Source organism: Lottia gigantea, assembly GCF_000327385.1.
Source record: "Lottia gigantea unplaced genomic scaffold LOTGIsca_89, whole genome shotgun sequence".
NCBI classification, from domain to species: Eukaryota; Metazoa; Mollusca; class Gastropoda; family Lottiidae; genus Lottia; species Lottia gigantea.
The window spans coordinates 56,405-72,100 of NW_008710923.1; positions in this window are offsets into that span (position 1 = coordinate 56,405).

The window sequence follows — 15,696 nt, forward strand, 5'->3', positions numbered from 1 at the left end:
TGCATAGCATCAAATGAAAAGAATCTGCATTTAGGTTAGCTTGGTTATCGAGGTATATACAATCACCCGAAGATTCTGTTTGGAAACTTCTCATGACATATTTCCTGAAGCAATATAGAAATTATTTTTGTTCCTATGAATTATTATTTATCTGTTATTCAAAGTTTTATTTACAGAAGTTGCCTCCCTTTTATAGGAATTTATTGTTAGCCTGGGATGACCTATGCAATGGAAATAGATCTTTAGTAAAATCATATAATGATATTTTACATCAACCTCTGTTTGATAATCCCAATGTTCAGTTAGATGGGAAATGTTTATTTTTTAAAAGTTTTGTTGAAGCTGGATTTATTAAGATTTCTGATATAGCAATCAAATATAAACCGGGTTTGCTCACTTTTAAGGATGTTTATGAAATTTGTTCAGATATCATACCAAGATTTACTTATAAAAAATTTGAGATTCAATATTCTTCGATTGTCAAAGCTTTGCCTTTTGAATGGTACCAACAGCTGGTTACCAACTGTGGTTTATTACTTGATGAAATTTATCCAAAGATAACTATTGATGAAGATACCGAAATTGACTTATCTTGTTTTAAATCCAAACATTTCTATTCAATTTTAAGAGATAAGTATTTACAGTTACCATCATCAATTAGTTACTGGTCATCATTAAATTATGATGTTGATTTTAATCACGTTATCTGTGTTTCATTCAATTAAGAGTTCAGAATGTATTGATTTGGATTTTCGTATAGTTCACAATATTTTGTGGACAAATGAGAAAATGTGTAAAGTTGGTATTCTTGATGAGCCACATTGTAAACTTTGCAAAACAATAGACATTGAATCATTGGAGCATATGTTGCATTCGGTGGACACATATAATCGATATTAAATTTTTTGGCGGTCGTGAAAAGCTGAGCATATGGCGTTCCAGATTGCCGTGATCGTCTAGTGGTTAGGACTTCACGTTGTGGCCGTGACGACCCAGGTTCGAATCCTGGTCACGACAGGAATGGCTAAGGTTTTTTTGCTTGTATACTACATTTTTAACAGAGAATGCGACGTGGTTCACGCTCCAAACCCTAACCCCAACCCTCTTCCTTTTTATACGACCCAAAGGGATTTTCAAAAGTCTACCCTTTTTGAAAGGCAGTATACAGGCAGTGTGGTGGCCGAGTGGTTAAGGCGTCTTTTGTAAAAGACTCTTTTTTGGAAGATGTTTACAAAACCCACACCTTTAAGTCTATTATTGTAGCAAATATAGTAGCTTTTATTGTTTATATAATTTTCATTGGTTAACCCAATGACCTACTTGCTAAAAGAAATCTGATTGGCTGACACAGTGACCTTAGGTCAAAAACCACCACAAATCACGTGACTTTTGTTTCACCCCCCATACTACATGTTTACCTATTTGCTGATTGGCTGACCTAATGACCTCATATTATTAATAGTCTCTATTTTAACCTCCGGTACATTTGGCAATGTAAACTTACTTCTGCTATTATATGCTCCAAATAGACCCAATTAATCATATTTTCGTACCAAAAATTCTTCTATATTGCATAATGTGTAACATTAAGATTTCAAAATAATAATTCAAACCATATTAGGGCAATTTAGTAAAATAGTGATCAATACATCAAATATGATACAATTTTCTTCAAAAATAATTTTAACAGATTTAAAGGCTCTGTTTTTAACATGTATATACTAGGAAAACTTTTATTACTTTTACCCTTTTGTACAAAACTCCACTGTCTAAAAATGATATAAAACAGCAAAAATATGGTTTTAGAATTGTACATTCTGTATAAAATGAGCCTGATCATAATTGATGAAATGACACCACAATTAAATCAATGATTATGTTATTGTATATTATAAATGTATTATTATATGTGAATAAATATATTTTTACAAGAAAAAAAAAAAAAAAAAAAAAAAAGGTTAAGGCGTTGGACTTAAGTTCCAATGGACGTATGTCCGCATGGGCTCGAACCCCATCCGCACTATAATACATTTTTTTGAAAATTTACATTCGTTCAAATCATTCCATTTCATACCGTGAACGGTTTTATCCGTACCGTCTCGGTATACCCAGGCTAACAGCACATTTCCACTGTGCGCGCCAGTGGCACAATCGGTTAGCGCGTCGTACTTATAGACAGTACCTTCCCCGTGCTGGTCACGGGTTGAGGAATGCGGAGGTTGTGAGTTCGAGCCTCACCCGGGGCAGCCATTTTTTGTCTTGAAAATACAAACTACATTCGCTACGGAGACCTGACTATGCCTGAGAAGTAAAAAAGAAAGGCCAGCGTGGCGAAGAAAAAGGCAGCTTGTCGAGACCGAAGTTGACATTTAAAATTCGTCTGTTGGTTTGTTCCCTTTGAAAAAATCGATGAGACCTGGGAAACAGATGTTTGTAGGAGGTCGCATTTTACAGTGGGGATATAGCTCAGTGGTAGAGCATTCGACTGCAGATCGAGAGGTCCCTGGTTCAATCCCGGGTGTCCCCTGGTTCCATTTTTTTCTTTTCTTCTCTTTTAGGATTAACGGCTTACTGTCTTCCATGGTGCCGCTTTCGCTGCTAATCCGTGCTGCAACCCGTCACAAGATGAACGTGTTAATCCCATGCGTGTGTATAAAATGAAGCCTTTCACTAAAACAACACCACAAACTTGTACCCGACGATAGCTCAGTTGGTAGAGCGGAGGACTGTAGTTCGTTAGACTTGTAGTAATCCTTAGGTCGATGGTTCAAATCCGTCTCGTCGGAATTTTTTTTTTCATAATCAGGGTGAGTGGTTTGTCCTTTTTTTTTCTTTCAAATTCGGCGTGCAGCAATTGTAAACTTTGGTAAAAGACTAGTGGCTGGAGTGGGATTCGAACCCACGCCCCCGAAGAGACTGGTGCCTTAAACCAGCGCCTTAGACCGCTCGGCCATCCAACCAGATGCCTTTCGCACGGTTTTTGCAGGCACAGACGAGGGAAAAGCTCCACCATGTTATAAGATAACATTGAGCAAAAGTATTCTGGCAGAGGTGGGATTCGAACCCACGCCTCGGAAGAGACTGGTGCCTAAAACCAGCGCCTTAGACCGCTCGGCCACTCTACCTGCACAGTAACCGCATATGTTGCATTCGGTAATATCCAGCGGACACATATAATCGATATTCAATTTTTTGGCGGTCGTGGAAAGCTGAGCATATGGCGTTCCAGATAGCCGTGATCGTCTAGGACTTCACGTTGTGGCCATGACGACCCAGGTTCGAATCCTGGTCACGACAGGAATGGCTAAGGTTTTTTTGCTTGTATACTACATTTTTAACAGAGAATGCGACGTGGTTCACGCTCCAAACCCTAACCCCAACCCTCTTCCTTTTTATACGACCCAAAGGGAATTTCAAAAGTCTACCCTTTTTGAAAGGCAGTATACAGGCAGTGTGGTGGCCGAGTGGTTAAGGCGTTGGACTTAAGTTCCAATGGACGTATGTCCGCATGGTTTCGAACCCCATCCGCACTATAATACATTTTTTTGAAAATTTACATTCGTTCAAATCATTCCATTTCATACCGTGAACGGTTTTATCCGTACAGTCTCGGTATACCCAGGCTGACAGCACATTTCCACTTTGCGCCCCAGTGACACAATCGGGTAGAGTGACTTCCGGTTTGGTATTGGTTTTATAATTACACGTTTTATTTCGCTCTACAAATTTTTCTTAATTGTGATGTATCAAGTATGTGAAATTGGTAAATTTTTTTAAAGTGAGTACTACCTTAAATGATCATGTAATTTGACATTCATGGTGCAGTTTCAGTGTTTTTGAGTTTGGGTTTTTCTTTTTTTTTTTTTTTTTTTTGCTGTCCGATTTTATTAATGGCTACCCAGTATAATTTTGATGTTTGACGTGTGACTTATTAATTAAAGAAAACACAGTGAAAATCGTGGTTGACGTGAGTGATACTCACAAATATTGCATAACTGAAACCATCAACTTAGTTGAAAACAAGTTTGGTTGTGATAGTGTTTTGGCATGTGTCTCAATTAATAGCTCGTATGAAGTCAAATGGAAATCTGGTGTCTGATGGTGAAAGTGTGCTGCATTGTAATTTCGTTGGTTCGAGAATTAAAATTGTTTCATTTATGAATATACCCGTTTACGGTCCTGATTCAGAAATTTTTGATAAATTGTATAAATGGGGTGTTATTCCCGTAGGACCTATAATTAGACGAAGTGTTCGGTATGAAGATAAATTTATTATGATGGCACCCGTTATTTAAAAGTTAATGGCCAATCATATTCCTTGAAACTTAATGAACAAGCAAGTGTGTGTTATATATGCTCTCTGAGTGATCATAAGGTGGTAAAATGTAAAAATTTTGTTTGCTTTAGATGTAAAGAGCATGGGCATGGAAAGAGGGATTGTAAAGCTTTGAAATGCAAAAAGTGTCTTAATTTTGAATGGAAGTTTAATTGTGTTACTGATACGTAAGTTGCTGAAAATGCTGCGATTGTGGAATCTGACATTGAAACAAAAATTGTGTCTAAACCAAATGAAGCTAGTGTTGAAATTGATGAATGTGATATAAGTAGCAGTGAATGTGAAGGTGTTGATAACAGTTATGAAATTGATGATGAAGTATTGATGCAGGATAGGGGGTGACATTGAAATAATTACCAACGGTGATGAAACTAGTAGTGAAAAAAGTGATGTTGAAACAACTATAAGAACAAAAGAGGGAATGAAAAGTGACAAGTGTTTCAATCCTACAGAGGTTATGGAATTAACAAAGCGGGTAAATGTGAAGGATATGAGTGTTTCTAAGCGGAAAAAACAATCAAAAGGTATCAAATCAAGTGAAAACAAATCTGTCGTTTTAAACATGTTTGAAAATAACATTAAATTGGGTATACAGTGGCATTAAGACAGAACGAAGGCACTACGACTATATTTACAGCACCTTATTGGTCATTGGTACAACACTGAAGTAAAACAAATATTCGTTCAAGTAACATCTCATAATGTATGGATATAAAATGAAAATACAATAATGTTGATCGATCGCCAATCCTCGGTAGTTTCCGTAAAGCTGAATCTGATCAATATAAATATTGATTTATCATCAAGCAATTCAAAAACCAAGTTCATTAGAATAAAGATTTAATGCAAAATGTCTTTTGAAAATAGCAAAAAAATGAATTTTCTTCAATTAATTTTTAAAAAAATCATGTTTTATTACAAATTCTATTTGTACAGATATTTTCCGAGCTCTGTCTATAATTACACCTATTCATGATTAAGACCAAACTTTCGTGTGACGCGAACACAAGGTGCTTTCAGTGTAGGTAGGTAGGTAGATGACAAGTTAACGTTCGCTTCCAGCGGATGCTGATATCGCAAACTAAGCAGTAGTTGGTAGTTGGTAGTTGGATTGGATCAAATTGGATGATTCTGTGTTGTTGGTTTGGTTCTTCGTTAGATCTGGTCGGGTCGAATGACATGGCGGTGAAACTCGGCCCTGGATGGTGTGGCGTGAGTTACTCGGTCTCCTTCATTCTTCCAAACTCGTTCTGATCATGGTATTTCTTGTTGATTGGTAGTCGAATGGTAGTCAGTGTTGGTTGGTTGGTAGATGACAAGTTAACGTTCGGTAGTCAGTGTCTAAAGTGTCTCAAAATATACCTATTGTTCACGACACAAAATCCCTGCGCTGGAGAGTGCAGGTATTTGATTGGCTGGCGGTATCATCAAACTGGCGGATGTTCAAGAAGGCCGCCTTTAGACCTTAACTGAAGTGGTCATATGAAAATTTAAAGCTGATAAAAATCGGAATAAAAGTTTGGTTTAATTTTAATTAGACTAGCTTGACACTGATATTTCGTTTTCTGGATAATGTCACATAGACGTCATACTTCAGTGAAGAAAATGTACTTGATGCTTAATGCTTAATCAGTCATGGGAAAAGTACCCATGGTTTCGTATTGTTATAACATTAAAGTGCATGTCGATGCATGACTGCTGTTTGATTACAAGCTGGAAATTCTATTATTCATTGTGCTTGTCAATTAAGGCAATACCTGATATCTGATATGCAACGTTTTGTTCAAAGTCTCAAAAAATCGTCTCGTTAGTAACACTAACTTGATATTCCACTGAAGTCAATTTGATCAATTTATGTTTTGTCTTTGCACTGTCTCTAATAGGACTTGAGGACTTGCTCCCGAAGCAATGGGAATTAATTTTATTTTACATTAGTGGTCCGAGTTATCTTTAACATTGTTGCGAGTATTCCTGTGTGCTCAAATATCGAAGTATAAGAAAGAAAGATATAAGCGGTCCGAATTGTCTTTTATAGTAAGGTAACGTAATTTTGGTTGATACATTATTTATAAAATATGGTTCGAAACTTAGTCCGAGTTGTCTTTAACATTGAGCCGATTCTTAAAAAATGTGACCCGAGTTGTCTTTGACAGTGGGACGAGTTTCAAAAAGTGGTCTGAATCTAACACAAAAAGTCGTCCGAGGTGTCTTTGAAAGTTGGGCCGAGTATTGAAAAAGTGGTCCGAGTTGTCTTAGAAAGTTGTCATTGATCCGAGTTGTCTTGCACCCAGCCTAATGATCTAAAAAACTTTACGTAAACTTTTAAGATAGTTTTGGCGTTAAAACAAACGATCGGCTGGGTATTTTTAGTTAAAACCTTTAGATAAGTCAAGGGACATATTTCTTTAAATTTTGATATGTAGTTATTATAATTTGGAGCCAAATAAAATTTCGACCTACAAAAAAAAAAACCAAATTCCCCTTTGAATAATAAAACAAAGCGATTTCTGTAACCGACGATACCTCAGTTGGCATAGGGGAGGACTATATTTTTTTTTTTTGAAGAAATGATGCGTATCAGCTCTTTACACCTTATTGACAACCGCAATGAATAATAGAACTTCAATCTTGGGAACGAATCAACAGCCATGTATCAACTAGACTCGCACTAGAGCTTCAATAAGCTTACATTGTTATTGGTAAATCTCCTTCACAAATTGTGTTTGTGTCGAACGCCTGTGGAAATGTTTGCCCGTTTGCTGTATTAACTGGTATAAACTTTTCGCACATTTAGCAACCACATTGTCATCAAATCGTTCCTAGTCGATATACATCCAATATATCATGTAGGTATTGTTTACGTCTTAATTTTTATTTTTTTCTCGAATGTCTAATCACGAAATCCTACAAGAGATCGAAAGAGACAGCATTACTCAAGTTTCGGGATCGATTGAGGTGATTTAGATTTATTAGTTGAACAAATATTGCCCGCAAATAAGGAATGATTCAGTCCGAAATGTAAATAAAAAAAAAATCGGAAAAGGGATAGTTCTCGCATTGACAAGTGATTTTTGACAAAACATTCTTTAAGGGTGGGTCGGTCAAAAATCTGATTTGTGGTTGAAATGACCGAATCATAAAATATATATTATATCATATCAATAAATATTTTTAAAATACTCCGTGTTACAGTTTTTTTCAGAAGTGTGAAACAGTTTAACTGTGAGATCATCAAGTTGGACTAGAAGTTAAAGTACAAGTATATGATTAATGAAGACGTTAAACGATAATCGTCGAAATATTCAATAGATGAAGCACGAGTAATTTTCTTCGTTTTTCGTGACCATAAACGACCGACTTTATATTCTAAAAATGTGTTACAATACGAAACCATGGGTACATTTCCTGCTGTATATCACACATTGGATTGTGGAAAACCCCACAGTGATTCCAAACGTCCACCCGGTCAAATGTGGTAAGATGACAACGTTGGCGAATTCTACTTCGTTTTTTTATAACCGTCGAACGAAAGATTGCGTTGTAAATAAAATGCCGCCTTTTCATACCACTGACAATTTGTCATGGGTAATCGGATATGAATTAAGACCAAACTTTCGTGTGACGCGAACACAAGGTGCGCTGGAGAGTGCAGGTATTTGATTGGCTGGCGATATCATCAAACTGTTCAAGAAGGCCGCCTTTAGACCTTAACTGAAGTGGTCATATGAAAATTTAAAGCTGATAAAAATCGGAATAAAAGTTTGGTTTAATTTTAATTAGACTGGCTTGACACTGATATTTTGTTTTCTGGAGAATGTCACATAGACAGTCTGCTAGAGACAGATTGTGCTTGACACAACGTCATACTTCCGTGAAGAAAATGTACTTGATGCTTAATGCTTAATCAGTCATGGGAAAGGTACCCACGGTTTCGTATTGTTATAACATTAAAGTGCATGTCGATGCATGACTGCTGTTTGATTACAAGCTGGAAATTCTATTATTCATTGTGCTTGTCAATTAAGGCAATACCTGATATCTGATATGCAACGTTTTGTTCAAAGTCTCAAAAAATCGTCTCGTTAGTAACACTTACTTGATATTCCACTGAAGTCAATTTGATCAATCTATGTTTTGTCTTTGCGCTGTCTCTAATAGGATTTGAGGACTTGCTCCCGAAGCAATGGGAATTAATTCGACCAGGGCAATCAAAAAGATTTTGTTCGATTTCCAATTATTAGTTTACATTAGTGGTCCGAGTTATCTTTAACATTGTTGCGAGTATTCCTGTGTGCTCAAATATCGAAGTATAAGAAAGAAAGAAATAAGCGGTCCGAGGTGTCTTTTATAGTAAGGTAACGTAATTTTGGTTGATACATTATTTATGAAATATGGTTCTAAACTTAGTCCGAGTTGTCTTTGACAGTGGGACGAGTTTCAAAAAGTGGTCTGAGGTGTCTTTGAAAGTTGGGCCTAGTATTGAAAAAGTGGTCCGAGTTGTCTTAGAAAGTTTACGTAAACTTTTAAGATAGTTTTGGCGTTAAAACAAACGATCGGCTGGGTATTTTAGTTAAAACCTTTAGATAAGTCAAGAAATATTTCTTTAGATTTTGATATGTAGGTTTCATAATTTGGAGCCAAATAAAATTTCGACCTACAAAAAAAAAACCGAACGCCCCTTTGAATACTAAAACAAAGCGATTTCTGTGACCGACGATAGCTCAGTTGGCATATCATTTTATCCAAATTTTTCGAGGAGGAAGTTCCGAATCCTGAAGTCCTTTTAGAGAAAACGCAAAAACAAAACAAAGATTGATCAGATTGCTTTCAGTGGAACATCGGGTTAGTGTTTGTAATGAGACGATTAGTTCGAGCCATTTTTTGAACAAATGATGCGTATCACAACCGCAATGAATAATATAACTTCAAGCTTGGGAACGAATCAACAGCCATGTATCAACTAGACTCGCACTAGAGCTTCAATAAGCTTACATTGTTATTGGTAAATCTCCTTCACAAATTGTTCTTGTGTCGAACGCCTGTGGAAATTTGTGCCAGTTTGCTGTATTAACTGGTATAAACTTTTCATACATTTAGCAACCGCATTGTCATCAAATCGTTCCTAGTCGATATACATCCAATATAGCATGTAGGTATTGTTTACGTCTTAATTTTTATTTTTTTCTCGAATGTCTAATCACGAAAGATCGAAAGAGACAGTATTACTCAAGTTTCGGGATCGATTGAGGTGATTTAGATTTATTAATTGAACAAAATATATAAGGAATGATTCAGTCCGAAATGCAAATAAAAATAAATCGATTAGGGATAGTTCTCGCATTGACAAGTGATTTTTGACAAAACATTCTTTAAGGGTGGGTCGGTCAAAAATCTGATTTGTGGTTGAAATGACCGAATCATAAAATATATATTATATCATATCAATAAATATTTTTAAAATACTCCGTGTTACAGTCTTTTTCAGAAGTGTGAAACAGTTTAACTGTGAGATCATCAAGTTGGACTAGAAGTTAAAGTACAAGTATATGATTAATGAAGACGTTAAACGATAATCGTCGAAATATTCAATAGATGAAGCACGAGTAATTTTCTTCGTTTTTCGTGACCATAAACGACCGACTTTATATTCTAAAAATGTGTTACAATACGAAACCATGGGTACATTTCCTGCTGTATATCACACATTGGATTGTGGAAAACCCCACAGTGATTCCAAACGTCCACCCGGTCAAATGTGGTAAGATGACAACGTTGGCGAATTCTACTTCGTTTTTTTATAACCGTCGGACGAGAGATTGCGTTGTAAATAAAATGCCGCCTTTTCATACCACTGACAATTTGTCATGGGTAATCGGATATGAATACTATTTAATAAACGGTGAGTACATTTTTGTCCTAAATGGAGTCTAGGTTTATACAAAAGAAGCGTGAAGTATATAATTATAATCCAAATAGATGCTAGGCATGACTAAACATAGTCATAGTTTCAAGCACATTCTGGTCACTGCCATAAGGCTATGTGCATTCTGTTCTCTAAATACCGTCATTATGCTAGCACATTCTGTTCTCAAGACACCAACAACCGCAACCTTTTTACAAAAAACTGAAATTAAGTCAACATCGTTCTGTTCACAGAGGACTGTTCGCTGAAACACCCAAGCGCGACTGTTATCAAGTCAACATCAGACTGTCAATGTGTCAAGCGCATTCTGTCCACAAAAGATTAAAACAGTGTCAGGAACATTTTCTCCACAGACGGCATTTTGTGGTGCCAAAAATGCATTGCGTCAAGTATATACATCTCCACAGAAAACTTATCTTGTCGCAAGCATATTTTCTACACAGACGACTGTCAATGTGTCAAGTACATTCTTTCCATAGCAATGTGCTATCAATGACATCAATGTGTCATGCACAATTTAGCCAAAAACTGACATTGTGTCAAGCACCCCTCCACAGAAGGTTGGCATTTTGTGAAGTACATCTCTACAGAAAACTGTCATTGTGTATAGCATAATGTTGTTGTGTCTTAAGACTGCCATTGTACCACCGTCATTCTAAATATGTATTCTATAGCAATTAAAATGTTTTATTTAGCACCAAAATGTGGTATTCCTCCAGTGGTAATTAACGCCACGCTACTGGAGGTTACACAGGATGTCAATGACGTACACAGAGCATACTATAACTTTACCTGCAGTGAACAGTTCTATATCGCAGCTTCACATTCGACATGTACAGATTCAACATGGTCATATGTTACGGGATGTAAAGGTTGGTTGTTTACCATATTCTGTGTACCCGATCACCCGATCTCTTGGTATTAGAACTTCTCGGTAACAAAAAACCAAAGTCTGTTCAAATTGAGTCTACAGGGGAGCTGCAATGACTCGCTATCTTTAGTTTATGTTATGAAGTAGGCATAATTCAGGGGAGGTTTGTTTAGGGGCATAATCTTCACAATGTCAAGCTATTACGAACTGCGTCTAATATCTTGACTTAATTTGGGATCCTTCCATGTTACGTGGACAAGAGGGATTTGATTGTAGTCCTCGGCATAAAGAAATATTGGCCAATCAAACCAATAGCTCGATATGCCCCTTTGATCGCAAACCAAAACAAAAAGAAAGCAGTAGGTCATTAAATGATTGACATGGGCGATACTGAATTGAGAAAGGTTTACAGTACAGAATTGAAACAGACAGAAAATCAAAGCAATACTTAGGAATATTAAATGGCTGGAAAGAATGAGTACTTATCTCTTCAAACAGGACGTGTCGGCGAATCGATCTGTGTTTTGTTTCCATGACCCAAAATCGTGATGTGATTGGTTAGATTTGAATAACGTTAATCAAATTTCTACGCCCACGAAACGAAGACCATACCAAAACCAATATTCGGAATACAACGAAATCGTTGAAACTAGAGGGTTCGGAAAGTATCTGCACAAATAGTTCCTGTAATACAAAATGTATTTATTAAAGGGACAGATGTGCTATTTGAGTCTTGAATATATGTAAATAGTCTTCAGAAGTACTAGAAGTGTACGAAAGTCATAAAAATTCATTTAAAAATACTTCAAACTGGGAATTTTACTCACTATTTCTTTATATGTCTTTTATACATATCACAGGGTATCTAAAGTTGAAGAGTCGTCATTTTGACATTCAAACTGATTTGCTGATTCGCTCAGCTAAAAAAAATCCATTCTGAGACTAAAGTATGATTGGTCAAAAAAATGTCAAATATTACAACTCATTGATACATGTCAAGTCAATTTAAGGAGATTTTAAATTTTATTTTCCATAGACATTCCACATAAAATCTTCGTTCTATTGATTTTGGTTTATGGACTAATGTGTTTTGTTTTTGATATGCTTTATTTCTCATCTTCAAACAATTCTCTTTTCAATCAAACAATCTCAATCAGTTCACGCATGCAGGCTCAATCTAATTTTAATTTTTATGTCGCTATACATCTCTTATAGTTCCCTAATATGTTTTGTTATAAATCACCATTTATTTATATCAATCATTTCTTTATCACTATCGGCATCATCATATCAACATTCAAACGCGCCACCGTGAAAGTTCTGCAAGCGCCTTGATTCAGTTTTACGGAAACTGCCGAAGATTGCCGAATGATCATATTATCATGTTTTCACACCTTTATCTATATTATGGAAGCCGACTGCGGCCATTCTTACTTTCAACTTTGACGAGAACCCGATAAGGCGAGAAAAAATATCGAAGAATAGAAAGGAATAAGAACGAGAAATCTTGAAATTGAGACGAAAAAGAATGAGTTCCTCGCCCCTTTCTTCTTTTCTCCTCGCTTTCTCGACTCCGCCTTATTCCTCGCTTTTTCTGTGTTCTGCTTCTATAACACATTGTTCCATTTCATATTCCTGTTTAATTATTTAGTAGTCACCATTTGTTATATAGAAAGTGTACATTGTGATCTTTATAATTTTACTGGATGTGCTATCAATCGAACAAAACCAAGCTAACGGATCAGTCATAGTATCATTCGGCTAATCTTTGTAGTTTCTGTAAAGCTGCAAGTACCTCGGCTAGATATTAACAAACGGTCTACCTTGAAAGTTTTACAAACGTTCTGCTCTACGGAAATTCCGAGGATTGCCGAATAAGAGATTAATTGAAAAAATGCTTGTTTGTAATTCAGAATTTTACCAATGACCAATATGGCTCTTCAAATGTTGTAACCTTTTATTATTGACAAAGTAACAAAAGCACAGGCACAGGACTAAATAATAAAAATGTGTGTTAATGAATTAATGTTCGTAAATCCGGGTTCTGTACACTTTAAATGTAGATAATTTGCAATTAACAGAAGAGACAAATCCCCTTGGGATCTTGAGGGTGATAGTTTTATCTGACGGTCACTGTATGATGATAACTTAATGTTATATATTTGTTAACTCGAGGGTTTTCAATCTTTTTGTTTCTATAGCGCCCTTTTTAGCGTTCAAATCCATGTGTGTCGAAATTACATTGTGACATATTGTAAGCCAATGGGGGGGCACCTGTCGAATGCTGTTGGCGAACGTTTGTCAGGACAGCCCACTTCCTGCAAACTCCATGTTCCCGAACTTCTGAGTTCTTAGAGTCGAGACATCAGATAGACCATGAGCTAAATCATAATAATACATCAGTTTCTGATATTCCTTAAACCATTCGCTACTCATTTAGGCCTAGCCTCAGCTAACCGTGCTCATTCATCGTCGATGCCTCGATCTTAGGGTTTCTCTTCGTGGTCCAAGATTGTCGTATTATGTGCTTTTTAAGATATATTTCTTGCCAAGGAACACCAAACCCGCTTCCAACAGGGACAGTGTACCACATCCCGCAAGTTTACACCCCCTTTTAAGTTAGGTTATTATATAATACATCGATGTTTTCCTGGTACGAGATTCTGTTTATTAGACCAGGGTAGACTTACCAACGGGTAGCCCATGGTCCTTACTATCATGGAATCAAATTATATTTACATATTATTTACAAGGCTGGCTTGGTCAGGTGTGGTGGGAGCTCACGTAACGCTACGGTTCAACGATAGGCAAACTACTACATGTTGAATCTACTACTGGGCTTGGAATTACCGGTACTGCTTCTGCTAGGACTAGGCCTACAGAACTAGAAGAAGCGCCGATGGAGTGCCCTGAAGCATCCTCTAGCTTCGATGACCTCATAACGGGCCTTCCTTCCTTTAAAGTTGCATTATCGTACCTTAGCCGTAAGAATTCGATTTATCTGAGATAAGTTCAAGCTTCCTAAGCCAACGTTAACGAATCAACGCCTAAACGTAAACTGCCATCTTGGAAGATCTCAGTCATATTTATAACCAGTAGTAGCCAATGAGCGATTGCGCTTTTTACCACATGACGTTATTGACCAATGAATGATTGCGCTTTTTCCGACGCGAAATTAAGAACCAATGAATGATTGCGCTTTTTCCGACTCGAAATTAAGAACCAATGAATGATTGCGCTTTTTCCGACTCGAAATTAAGAACCAATGAATGGTTGCGCTTTTCTGACCTTCATTACGTCACTCGCGACCTAGCCGAGGACCAAGCTTTACAACAACAAATAAATAAACTAGAGCCACTCGTGGCACAGAGTGGGACTTTGCAAATGTAGCAAATTGCAAAAGACCCCGAAAAAATCATCCTTCCACGATAATTAGATCAAGCGCAAGAACAGTCTAAAGTTGAGAAATTTTCATTTTTTAGAAGATTCTAATACCGGAAGTAGACGTCAGACCTCACAAATGAAAGTATCAGCAGATAGCCAAAGTCAATGACCTTTGATCTTGTAAAAGAGAAAGTCTAAAAAGGTCAAGATCAAGAGATATACGTCATCAAAATTTCTAATTGCACACGACTATAAAACCGGAAGTTGACATAGGACGGCAAATATAAAAGTATAAATAGATAGCCAATGCCAATGACGTTTGATGTTAGAAAGGTCAAGGTCAACAAAGGTCAAGGTCAAAAAGTGGCTCACAATATGAGGTAATTGTATGCAAAGTTCCATTTTGAACAAATGGATACTTTGCGAGTTATGCCCCTGGCCAAAAATGTCAATAATGAGTAATTAAACCCGGAAGTGCCACGCCCAACTCAATTTTTTTTAATAAGTTAATCAATATTCAAAATGTTACGTTATGTTCCAAATGTCAAGTCCCTACATACTAGAGGTCAAAAGATATAGGTCAACAAAAGTCAACAAAGGTCAAAATCGAAAAATGAAAATATCCAAATGTTAAAACCTGTTCCTTTTTTGAAACTATAAAGCTGAAACAACTGAGCTGTTAATACATACTGGCCAAAAGGATGAGGTAATTGTGTGCAAAGTCTCTTTTTGAACAAACGCATCCTATGTGAGTTATGCCCCAGCCCCAAAATGTAAACAATTAGTAATTCAACCCGGATGTGCCACGCCCACATAAGTTTTTTTGTCATAGGTGAATTCATATTCAAAGTGTCTAATTATATTCCAAATATCAAGGTTCTACATCAAATATATCATAACATATACATACACTAAGCTCAAAAAGTCGCAAATATTGTAAAAAAAAAAACTCAAATTTGAAAAAATCACGAATTGCTTTAAAAAAACGATTGTTATATATTAGGAAACCGAAAAAATTTACTCTCTAGGTTAATTAGGTCACGTGCTAGAGCAGTCCAAAGTTGCGAATTTGGATGTTTTTGGACAGCTATAAAAGCGAAAGTAGACGTCAGTGGTCAAATATGAGAGCATAAACTAATAGACAACGTCAATGACCTTTGACCCAATAAAGGTCAAGGTCAT